Genomic DNA, 10,318 nt, shown 5'->3' on the forward strand with positions numbered 1-10,318 from the left:
ATCATTGCTCTTATTAGTCCAGTAGACGGTCTCATAGGGCATGTACAAGCCCGGGGCCGGGGGGGGGGGGGGGCACTCGACCAAAAAAGTGGTGGGGGTGTGCCGCGGGCGAGACAAAAAACGGGGGCCTTGGAGCGGGCTTATTGTAAAAAGGAGGGTCCTCGGAACGGGCTTCGGAACGACAAATGTTTGTGAAAACGGGGGTCCTTGGAACGGATCGCCAGCGTTTGAGTGCGTATACATCCCTACGGAACGGTCATGTGTGCATGATGCAGCTAGCGCGGCCTCCGCCGGGGGAGCTCTGCGGCCGCTTTTCACCAAAATTGCGGCTCATTCAATGCGATCGGGCGGCGTAACGAAAAATATGCGAAGCTTTGGAGCGGATTTCTCTCTTCTTTTTTCTCGATAAGAAGAAAATGCTATGCCTTGGAGCGGCTTTCTTTGTTCTTTTTCTCAACAAGGCAAAAATGCTATGCCTTGGAACGGAAATTTGAGTGTGAAAATGGGGGTCCCCTCCGCGGCACATACCCACTATGCATTATATACTGAGTGCCCCCCCGGGTGTACAAGACCTGCAAAAGTTGTTAAGTACAAGGTTTTTTGTTGATTCGTGTTCTAGATGGGTATTGAAGTAAATTCAGCTTGGTTGCCACCTTGGCAACCTTGAGCAATTTTTATTAATTAGCCTAATTAGCTTAATTAGCATAATTAGCATAATCTCCAACCAGCTGTCATAGTAGATCGCCGCCTGCTCAGGGGGCATATACCATGATGACCATCAGTCGTAATGTACATGCATGTATGGTGCTGGTTTCGCGGGAAAGAATTTTGCATGCACACGAAAAACAGATCTACAGTGCGTATCAAAAAAAAGTTTACACTTTGAAAAAGGCCTGGGAATTAAAAAATATACATGTGGGTAATTTTTTCACATATAATCTTGGGTTTGGGTATCATCTATTCAATGAAAGTAAAAGTTTTGACAGAATGTTACGCTTTAGTGAGCACTGTCCATTTTTGTGAAGCTCGCAGAATTCTGTTTGCGCAGAAATGCTCGTTTTCACGCTGTGTCAAGGGGAAAGGGCGAAATCAAACTTACCCTACGAAATTTTTTCCTACATTTCCCTTGCAATTTAAGTCAATTGAATAAAACGGATACATTCAAACGTTTTGTAACAGTTTTGCCACCCAAATTGAAATTTTAACACTTAGTAAGCACAACCTTTACCATTTTTTGCCACCTGGATCTGAGGACATAACTGAACCTGAACAAAAGTTTATATCAGACATCTCCAGCATTTTTTCACTAAGTTTTTATCATTTAAAGTGGGTTTACATTTCATTTGTCATTCAAACTTGTTTCTCCACACAAGCCTAAGCCATTTCATGTAAATCACAGCTCAGTGTAAAGCAAATATCCTCACAATGGCCTTGGTGTGTGGGGGAGTGGGATGGGGCGAATGCACTGTTCGAAATGTTTTGGGCAAGGAAACAAGTTAAAAAAGGGTAAAAGATATCTTCAAATCAATTTTACTAGCTAAATTTCATGTGTTCTTCACAATTAAGGTCTACTTTTATTTGCATAACTAATTCAAAGCTCTGCGCAAATCATTTTTACCAACTTTTTAAAAGTTTGTGGTGCTCACTCGAGTGCAAATATGTTTTGACAGTTATATCGTCATTTGCTTAAATGGATCTGTACCAAAATTAAAATGTGGAAAAATCTTCAGGATATTACAACTGTATAATTTTACAGTACTTTTTCTAAGTGTAAACTGTTTTTTGATACGCACTGTATAGGGCCTGTAACCCCCCCCCCCCCTGTAACACAAAGGTTAGCAATGATTGTAGAGCAGTTTTTACGTTTGATTCTATTGACTATAATGTACAGTCAATCTTAAAAATCAAGTGTATGATTTAAAAGCGTTAACTTTTGTGTCAGGGGACCCTAATATTACCGTCCGTGAGGTTTGCGAAAGGTGGCTATTATGCGTTGGTTCGACATTATCTGTTGTAACAGGGCCTAGCCTGTGGAATTCCCTCCAACGCAGTTTGAAAACCAAGACTTCAGTGACCACCTTCAAGGGCAACCTGATCGAAAACATACCTCTATAGGCTTAAGAGTGTCTTTTTTTTCTTTTTATAGATATCGACTTATTCACACATGTATTGTGTAAATAGTTAGTGTTGCTCCGCTCTGAAGCGCCTTGGGCATCTAAGATGGAAAGTGCGCTATATAAATCTCGTGTATTATTACTGTTACCCAGAAATGAAAGGTCATTCGACTAAAATAGTACATGAGGCAACTCCGAACATTGTGGCCCAGTGGATAAGTCTTCTGACTTTGAAACAGAGGGTCATGGGTTCGAATCCCAGCCATGGCGTAATTTCCTTCAGCAAGAAATTTATCCACATTGTGCTGCACTCGACCCGGGTGAGATGAATGGGTACCCGGCAGGATTAGTTCCTTGAATGCATGAGCGTTCAAAAGCAGCTCTAGCTAAAGCCGGGGTAATAATGATAATAATAATAATAATAACGCACCTCGGAATAGAATATTTCTAGATAGATGGCGCTATATAAATGCCTATTATTATTGTTATTGTTATTATTATAATTCGGTACGCCTTTTATGGAAGTCTCTTCAACTGTTGAGCGCGAGTCGCTGATCAAAAAGTCGAAAAATGGGCCCCTAAATAGGCAATAGGTGACAACCGGTGAAATCAGAACGACTCCAATCGTCGCAGGCCACAGCGTACGTATTTCTTTGTGCTCTTGAGTTTGCTATTTTCCGGGTGTCAACAGAAACCAGATCCAACGATGCATCGAGCATTTCTCCTGTGCATTTTCATGATATTACTCGTCTTCGGCCCTGCCAACATGGTCAATGGCCAGATTGGGCGCCGAAGGTGCCCGCCAAATTGCGGTCTCAGTGAGGTAAGGTATCACATTTCTTCCATGACAAAACTGCTTCGGCTACAATTCCTCCGCTGTAAATTCAACGCACTTATTGATTGAGCCCGGGGGGGCCACTTACATTGACGAGTGGATACCATGCGCGACCAAAAAAACACGTAAAAAGGATGTCCTTTTCACGATAGGGCACGTTACGTACGTAACGTGATAAGGGTGTCAAAAACACAAAAATAATGAAAAAAGGGTATCTATTTCGCTCGGAAAATTACGTGTTTAGGGTCGAATTTGCGGGGATGATAAAACAAAATTAGAATGTTTTTATAAAGGATGTCCTTTTTGCCCCAACACTACGTGTTTAGAGTCCTATTTGCGCGAGGTGTAGAAGGTGGGGTCGCACTAAACCAAATAAGGTAAAGCCGACGACCGAAGGACACGTAACAATAAAACATTCCTGTACTTGTTTAGGGGTTCATTTCAGGGAATATTTGCCAATTAAGAGTATCGTTTTGTTTCCAATACTTGTTAAGGGTAGGGTTTCACACGCCAATACTTGTTAAGGGGTGCATTTTCAGAATATGGAAATTACGTGTTTAGGGTGCTTTTCGAGACCCCATGGTCGCGCATGGTATCCACTCGTGAATGGAAGTGCCCCCCCCGGGTGATTGAGTAACTCTGGATTAGTCACTGTATATACCCTTCCCTAAACCTGGCATAAAACTAACCTAAATCTCCGCTGGCAATCCTCCCCCTACCTCTAAGACGGCATAAGTAAAAGCCAGGAGCAATTGTAGCTGCAGGATCAAATATCATGTCACCGCCGAGTCAGCTCCGTCATTCATTTTTCCGCATAATTGGACTAGGGTTGGGGTCAAGCCCCCCCCCCCACACACACATACACACACAAAGGAGGGGGTATTTTGTTCAGCAAACTGACAAAAAAAACACACAAAATGAATGGTCTTCACTTATTACTGCCGTATGAAGGGGTTAGGTCCATTTCTCATTGTATTGGATTTTTATGTCTAAAAGTATAGATCTTTAGTAGCTCTATTAGATGATACCAAAGAAAAGTTGAAATTCCTATTAAAAAGTGAATGGCAAAGAAAAATCACGTTTTCTTTTCAAAAAGGGCTACGTCCATTTCAGTTTGTTTGCAAAAGGGATTAGTTCCACACATAATTTTGTTGGAAAAGAATACCTTTGAAAAATTTGAAGACAGGTAGATTTATTATTTTCTCATGGTTGATGGTAAGGTATCATAAAAAAAAAATCATTTCCCCATAAAAAATATTGCAATATGGGAGAATTAAAAAAATGATCGAATTGAAATGTAATTTTGAATATTAGGCATTACCAGAATTTGAATATTTAAAAAAAAAAGTTCATTGTTTTTTAGGCGCTATTGATACAATTGTAATAGGAATGGTCACTTGAAAATATTTGCAATCTGTTAGACAACGAAAGCAATCATGTTGAAAGCTGCGAAAAAAACGAATTTTCTTTTAACAAACATTGTATGAAATACTTGTGGGAGTAATGATAATAGGGATCTGTGGGGGGGGGGGGGGACGCGCATGAATACAAAACCTATAAAGTAGGCTGCATGTGTTTTATCTACGTTCAGCAGCACCCATCCATCCTATCAGGGCATTCTCCCCTTTTTCTTTTTTTTTCTTCGAGGGGGGGGGGTGGATATATCTTAGAACGGGTTGTTTCATCCTATACAAACTATATTTTTTTGATAACTTTGTATTTATTTTGTGAGTATTATTTATCATTTATTTTTTTTTCTCATTTGATTACATATATCTGTATTTGTACTTTGTTATTGGTTGTGTTATCTTTTTTGAGGGGCCCACATTGTACAAGCATTGCTTTTTAGTGGGTCCCTCCATTTCCATCTTAATTTAATTTCTATTGAAAAATAGTATACTTACTTAAAACCTCCAATGTGTTGCCCAAATTGTGTGTTTTTTCACAACATGTGTATTATTATTTTTTTTTCTTTGCAACGGATACAAATACTTATGTTTATATATGGCATACAACTTGTTTTTGTTTGATGGAAGTGAAATAAATAAAATTGAATTGAAATTGAATTGAAGTATAGCGTTTTTCATCCAACTTTGCATGAAAATAATTTGTATGGATTTTGATAAATTGAAAGACCGATTGTAATTTATTTTATAATAAAATAATGTATATGTGATGGACAACAATGATGAAGACAACATTTATGCAACATGAATTTATAAAGGTTTAAAGTTTTATTATGTGGTGTTGCAGACTATAGATCTTCCATAATTATGTCGTGTCAGTGTTATAAAATCCCCCAAATCAAATTTTCCCAAAGGGTCAAAATGCAATGAAATTTATTTGTGCGGTGGATTTATCATCAGACAGGTTATTACATACCCCCTTATATATAGGAACACTTTTCTATTCATTGTGATTCGATAAACCATAACATTGGAATGTTCGTATATGACGTCACAGTTTAAAAGCCAACTGAACTCTATAACTTTCTTATTCTTTAATAGATTTTTTATCGATTCTTCACCATTTGATCCCTGTTTTTATTTTGTTCTTCTTTCATTATAAGAAAGTCATTTTCAGACTTAACATCACCTCTAAGGACTGAGTATAAGCAGACATTCTTTTACTGCGAATAGGCCTATTCTGAAAATCTGCATTATTATGGCCGTGCATGATTTGTTTTATTCCATAACAGGCAGCCGAAAATGGCATGAAGCTAACTCCATTCATCCGGAGGCTGAAGAGGGCTGTTGACGGTACGTTGAACAACAGTTGAAAGTACTTGACTGTCATGGAGAAGAACACGAGTATCTTCATCGATCTTCTACCCAAGCCTATACATCATTCTGACAGCTTACGATCTCCATATCAACCATATTTTTTTTTTAGAAATCTATAGTGTCTTCAATGAGGTTCATCTGATTTTGCTGTTAAATGTAAATTTGATTTGAATGAACGTAACGCACAACGAAGGATCACTCTGACGGAAAACGATTATCAGATCAACTATACTTATTTTATTAAAGGGGAAGTTCACCCTGAAGAAAACTTTCTTGTAAAAATAGCAGAAAAAATAGTAAAAAATATTGGTGAAGGTTTGAGGAAAATCCGTTAAAGAGTAAGAAAGTTATTAGAGTTCAAAGTTTTGGATTTGTGACGTCATAAACGAGCAGCTGTCCCATGTGTTATGTAATATAAAATGCATAAATTTCAAATTTTGTATGGTTCCTGATGAATTAATTTTGTTTTCTTTTCATGATCGGGTGTGAAACGATTTGTCTATTGATATACAAAAGTTAGAGTGAAAACCATTTTCAATTTTCTGAGAAAATGACATTTCATTGATTTTTTACCATTCGCTATGTAGGAATGCTGCTCGCATATGACGTCACAAATCAAATAATTGAAATTCTAATAACTTTTTAATTATTTGATGAATTTTTCTCAAACCTTCGGCAATATTTTTCATTAATTTTTCTGCTATTTTTACAATAAACTTTTTGTCAGGGTGAACTTCCCCTTTAAACAGAGATCAAACTCGTGTTGCTGAAGCTTCATCTGGTTTAATAAATTTCGAAACGATAGAAAATGCAGGAAAATACATAGTGTTTTGCAGCCGAATGTAAATATTCAACCAGAAAAAAAATATTCCTATCAGTAAGTCCATCGTGACTAAAATCAACAAATCGTTTGCAAACAGGTGATTTCTTATAAAGTTTCTTCTACAAATTGACATAATTTTCTGGTATATAATGTAGAACATGATATCATAAATACTTTGTTTCTTCTATTGTCTACGAATTATTTCCTTTGTGGGTAGAACTAAATAAAAAACAAACAAACATAAATGCGTAATAATTTCTCGTGTGTAAGGAAAATAAAATATTTAGTTAAGAAAGTGGTGTGTCCTATTGAGCTGAGTTGATTGCTAACGTTGTCCTGGATGAGTCTGGTCTAGGGAAGCTTTAAAATGCCACCACCTTGACGAGGTAGTAAAAAATATTACCTTGCCATATCGACATAATGTCGGTCTCTAATTGGGTAATGGCCCTAGGCTATGCAATGTTACAAAAATAAGGGAGATATGTTTCGTCCTGAAAAAAACTGGCGGATTTGCAATTTTTCGTCGGCCCCAAAACTTAGGACGACACCGTTGTTCTGGTTGACCAATTTTCAACAAGGACCTCCTAGCTATACATTGTCATTTGTACGCGCATTTCAATACATTTACCGTTTCTTGGATCCGTCGGGCGTCGCTAAGTAATCAATGCTTGAACAGTCAGATCGGCGACATCAACTCCAGGGGACCGTTTCATCAACACTTTGTCTGACAAGTTGTCAGATCTGACAACTTTCCTTAAATCTGATTGGCTGAGAGGCACTGTTACTATTGTAACTGTCGGATAAAATGGGACTTGTCGAATAAAACTTCCGACAAGTGCTTTCATGAAACGCTCCCCTGGTCCTGTTTCGTAAAGGACTTGCAACTGTTGTAACTTTGCCCTTATGGAAATTACCATGGAAACCTTGATTCTGATTGGCTGCTGAGCCCTGCTACCATGGTAGTTGCCATTATAACAAAGTTATAACAGATGCAAGTCCTTTATGTAACGGGACCCAGATCAGCAAAAGCTATTGTGTGAAATATACAATTCGCCGTTTTGGTTGTGGATTTAGCAACATAGCAAGGGATTCCGGTCAAGAGTTGGTGTGAGTTTTGTATATAAACATGGCCTAACGTAAGCATTTTTTCACTGGGAGGGGCAGCACGCGTAAACTTTTCCCCCCAAAACCAACAAAAGCTAGGGAGCGAAGCGACCGAGCTTGCCATTCGTTCGTTTTTGCATTTTGTCAAATTAATTGAAGGATTTGGCGCATAATTTTTGGTGACTTTTGTGAAAATTTTGAGTAAAACAATGTAAATTTTCAAAATTTATGGGGAACAGAGCCCAGCCGCCCCTTCTTCGTTGTGTACGGCCATGGACATGAACAAGAGAAAGTGGGAAAGATGTAGCCAGGGTTGATGTGCCGAAAGGAGAATATGTAAATTTACAACGCTGGACGAACGGATATCGAGCTTTCATTATTTGATTGAATTCATAAATTCATGAAACAGGGCTCTGTAAAAAGTCCGTTTTTGTCTCACCTGCGAAGCAAAGTGAGACTATAGGCGCCGCTTTTCCGACGGCGACGGCGGCGTCAACATCAAATCTTAACCTGAGGTTAAGTTTTCGAAATGATGTCATAACTTAGAAAGTATATGGACCTAGTTAATAAGACTTGGCCATAAGGTTAATCAAGTATTACTGAACATCCTATTAGAGTTTCATGTCACATGACTAAGGTCAAAGGTCATTTAGGGTCAATGAACTTAGACCATGTTGGAGGATTCAACATCAAAATCTTAACCTGAGGTTAAGTTTTTGAAATGTTATCATAACTTAGAAAATATATGGACCTAGTTCATGAAACTTGGACATAAGGTAAATCAAGTATCACTGAACATCCTGCATGAGTTTCACGTCACATGACCAAGGTCAAAGGTCATTTAGGGTCAATGAACTTTGGCCGAATTGGGGATATCTGTTGAATTCCCATCTAAACTTTGAAAGTTTATGGATCTGATTCATGAAACTTGGACATAATAGTAATCAAGCATCACTGAAAATTTTGTGCAAGTTTCAGGTCTCATGATTAAGGTCAAAGGTCATTTAGGGTCAATGAACTTTGGCTGAATCGGGGGTATCTGTTGAATTACCATCATAACTTTGAAAGTTTATTGGTCTAGTTCATTAAACTTGGACATTAGAGTAATCGAGTATCACTGAACATCCTGTGCGCGTTTCAGGTCACATGACCATTGTCAAAGGTCAATGAACTTTGGCCGAATTGGGTGTATCTGTTGAATTACCATCATAACTTTAAAAGTTTATGGATCTGATTCATGAAACTTGTACATAAGAGTAATCAAGTATCACTGAACATCCTCTTAGAGTTTCAGGTCACATGATCAAGGGCAAAGGTCATGTAAGGTCAATGAACTTTGGCCATGTTGGTTTTTTTGAATAACCATCATATCTCTGTAAGTTTATTGGTCTAGTTCATAAAAAGTGGACATAAGAGTAACCATGTATCACTGAACATCTTGTGCGAGTTAGAGTAGTATTCAAAGTCAGCACTGCTGCTATATTGAACCGCGTGATGCAGGTGAGACGGCCAGAGGCATTCCACTTGTATGGTCTTAATATCAAAATTTTTCCCTCGCACTGTGCGATTGCATAATTCGATTGCCAAGTACCCTTTTGTGTCGTGTATTATAATTATTTTTAAATACCCCTTTTCAGGTGTGATTGTCAACACGTATTCAGCTAGCGCTGCGCTCTCGCATTTTTACTGGTAAGTTATGTATACCTTTGTATCAATTTCATTGCAAACTACTTAAAATACTTTTTTCATGACGGTTTATCAGAAAATTCGGCTCGCCTTTTGCGCTTGCTTTGATTTTTAAAATATATGAACCAAAGCTTTATGTTGATACTTATAAAAGCGTTTGAAGTTTTAAGTTTTCAGGCCTTAATATCAACGAATTTCCCGCACTCATTAGGCTTATTAGATTAATAAAAAAAATACGAATCATTAATTGCCCCATTTTTCAGAATGGAATAGTGACAAGTTTCATCTCGCTCTTAGGTATGGGAATCTAGGAAAGTAGTCATAAATATTCATATGACACAATGCCCTTAGAATGTCTCGGTCCTGGGTAAAAATGATAATAAAAATATCAGCTCGCTCTTCACGCCAACATCATTTATTAAGTGCGATCCACATCCACTTAACAATTTTCCTACACAGAGCTTGAAATACGGCTTAAATCTACCCTTTTCAGATAGGATTATCCCATATTTTCGGCTCGCGCTTCGCACTATCAATTTTCATGATAAATAAAAATGAATTCAGAATACCCAGATTTTAGGTCTATGTCCAGTGGCGTAGCTACGATTTTTTTTCAGGGGGTCCTTGTTTTTTCAGGGTGGGGGAACAACTTATTATTTCTTTGTGTGTATATGTCACAAGCATTTTGTAATTAGGAATACGTATTACAGTGGTTAATACATTTTTAATAATAAGTACGAGCGCAAATCGCGAGCTGAATACTTTCAAATAAAATGTAATGAAAAGGCCTGGGTTTTTTGCTTACATAGAATTAATAGAGTACTCACTAATCAAATGCGAGCGCGCAACGCTAACTTATAGGTTTTGACAGTCACATCAGAAAATGGATATTTCATGGAAATTACACGAAGACAACAGGAACTTAGCAAGTCAAATAATTGCGACCACGCAGCTTCATATGTTGAGATAAATA

The 10,318-nt window shown here is 37.9% G+C and overlaps 1 long non-coding RNA gene across 1 annotated transcript; it reads left to right on the top strand.

Moving 5' to 3' along the window:
* The first annotated feature begins 2,621 nt into the window (after positions 1–2,621).
* On the top strand, positions 2,622–5,825 carry LOC121416601. The gene is made up of 2 exons (XR_005970211.1): positions 2,622–2,937; positions 5,648–5,825. It is a non-coding gene; the product is annotated as an uncharacterized LOC121416601 (long non-coding RNA).
* Positions 5,826–10,318: the final 4,493 nt, after the last annotated feature.

The sequence above is a fragment of the Lytechinus variegatus genome, chromosome 6 (genome assembly GCF_018143015.1).
Source record: "Lytechinus variegatus isolate NC3 chromosome 6, Lvar_3.0, whole genome shotgun sequence".
Classification (NCBI taxonomy): Eukaryota; Metazoa; Echinodermata; class Echinoidea; order Temnopleuroida; family Toxopneustidae; genus Lytechinus; species Lytechinus variegatus.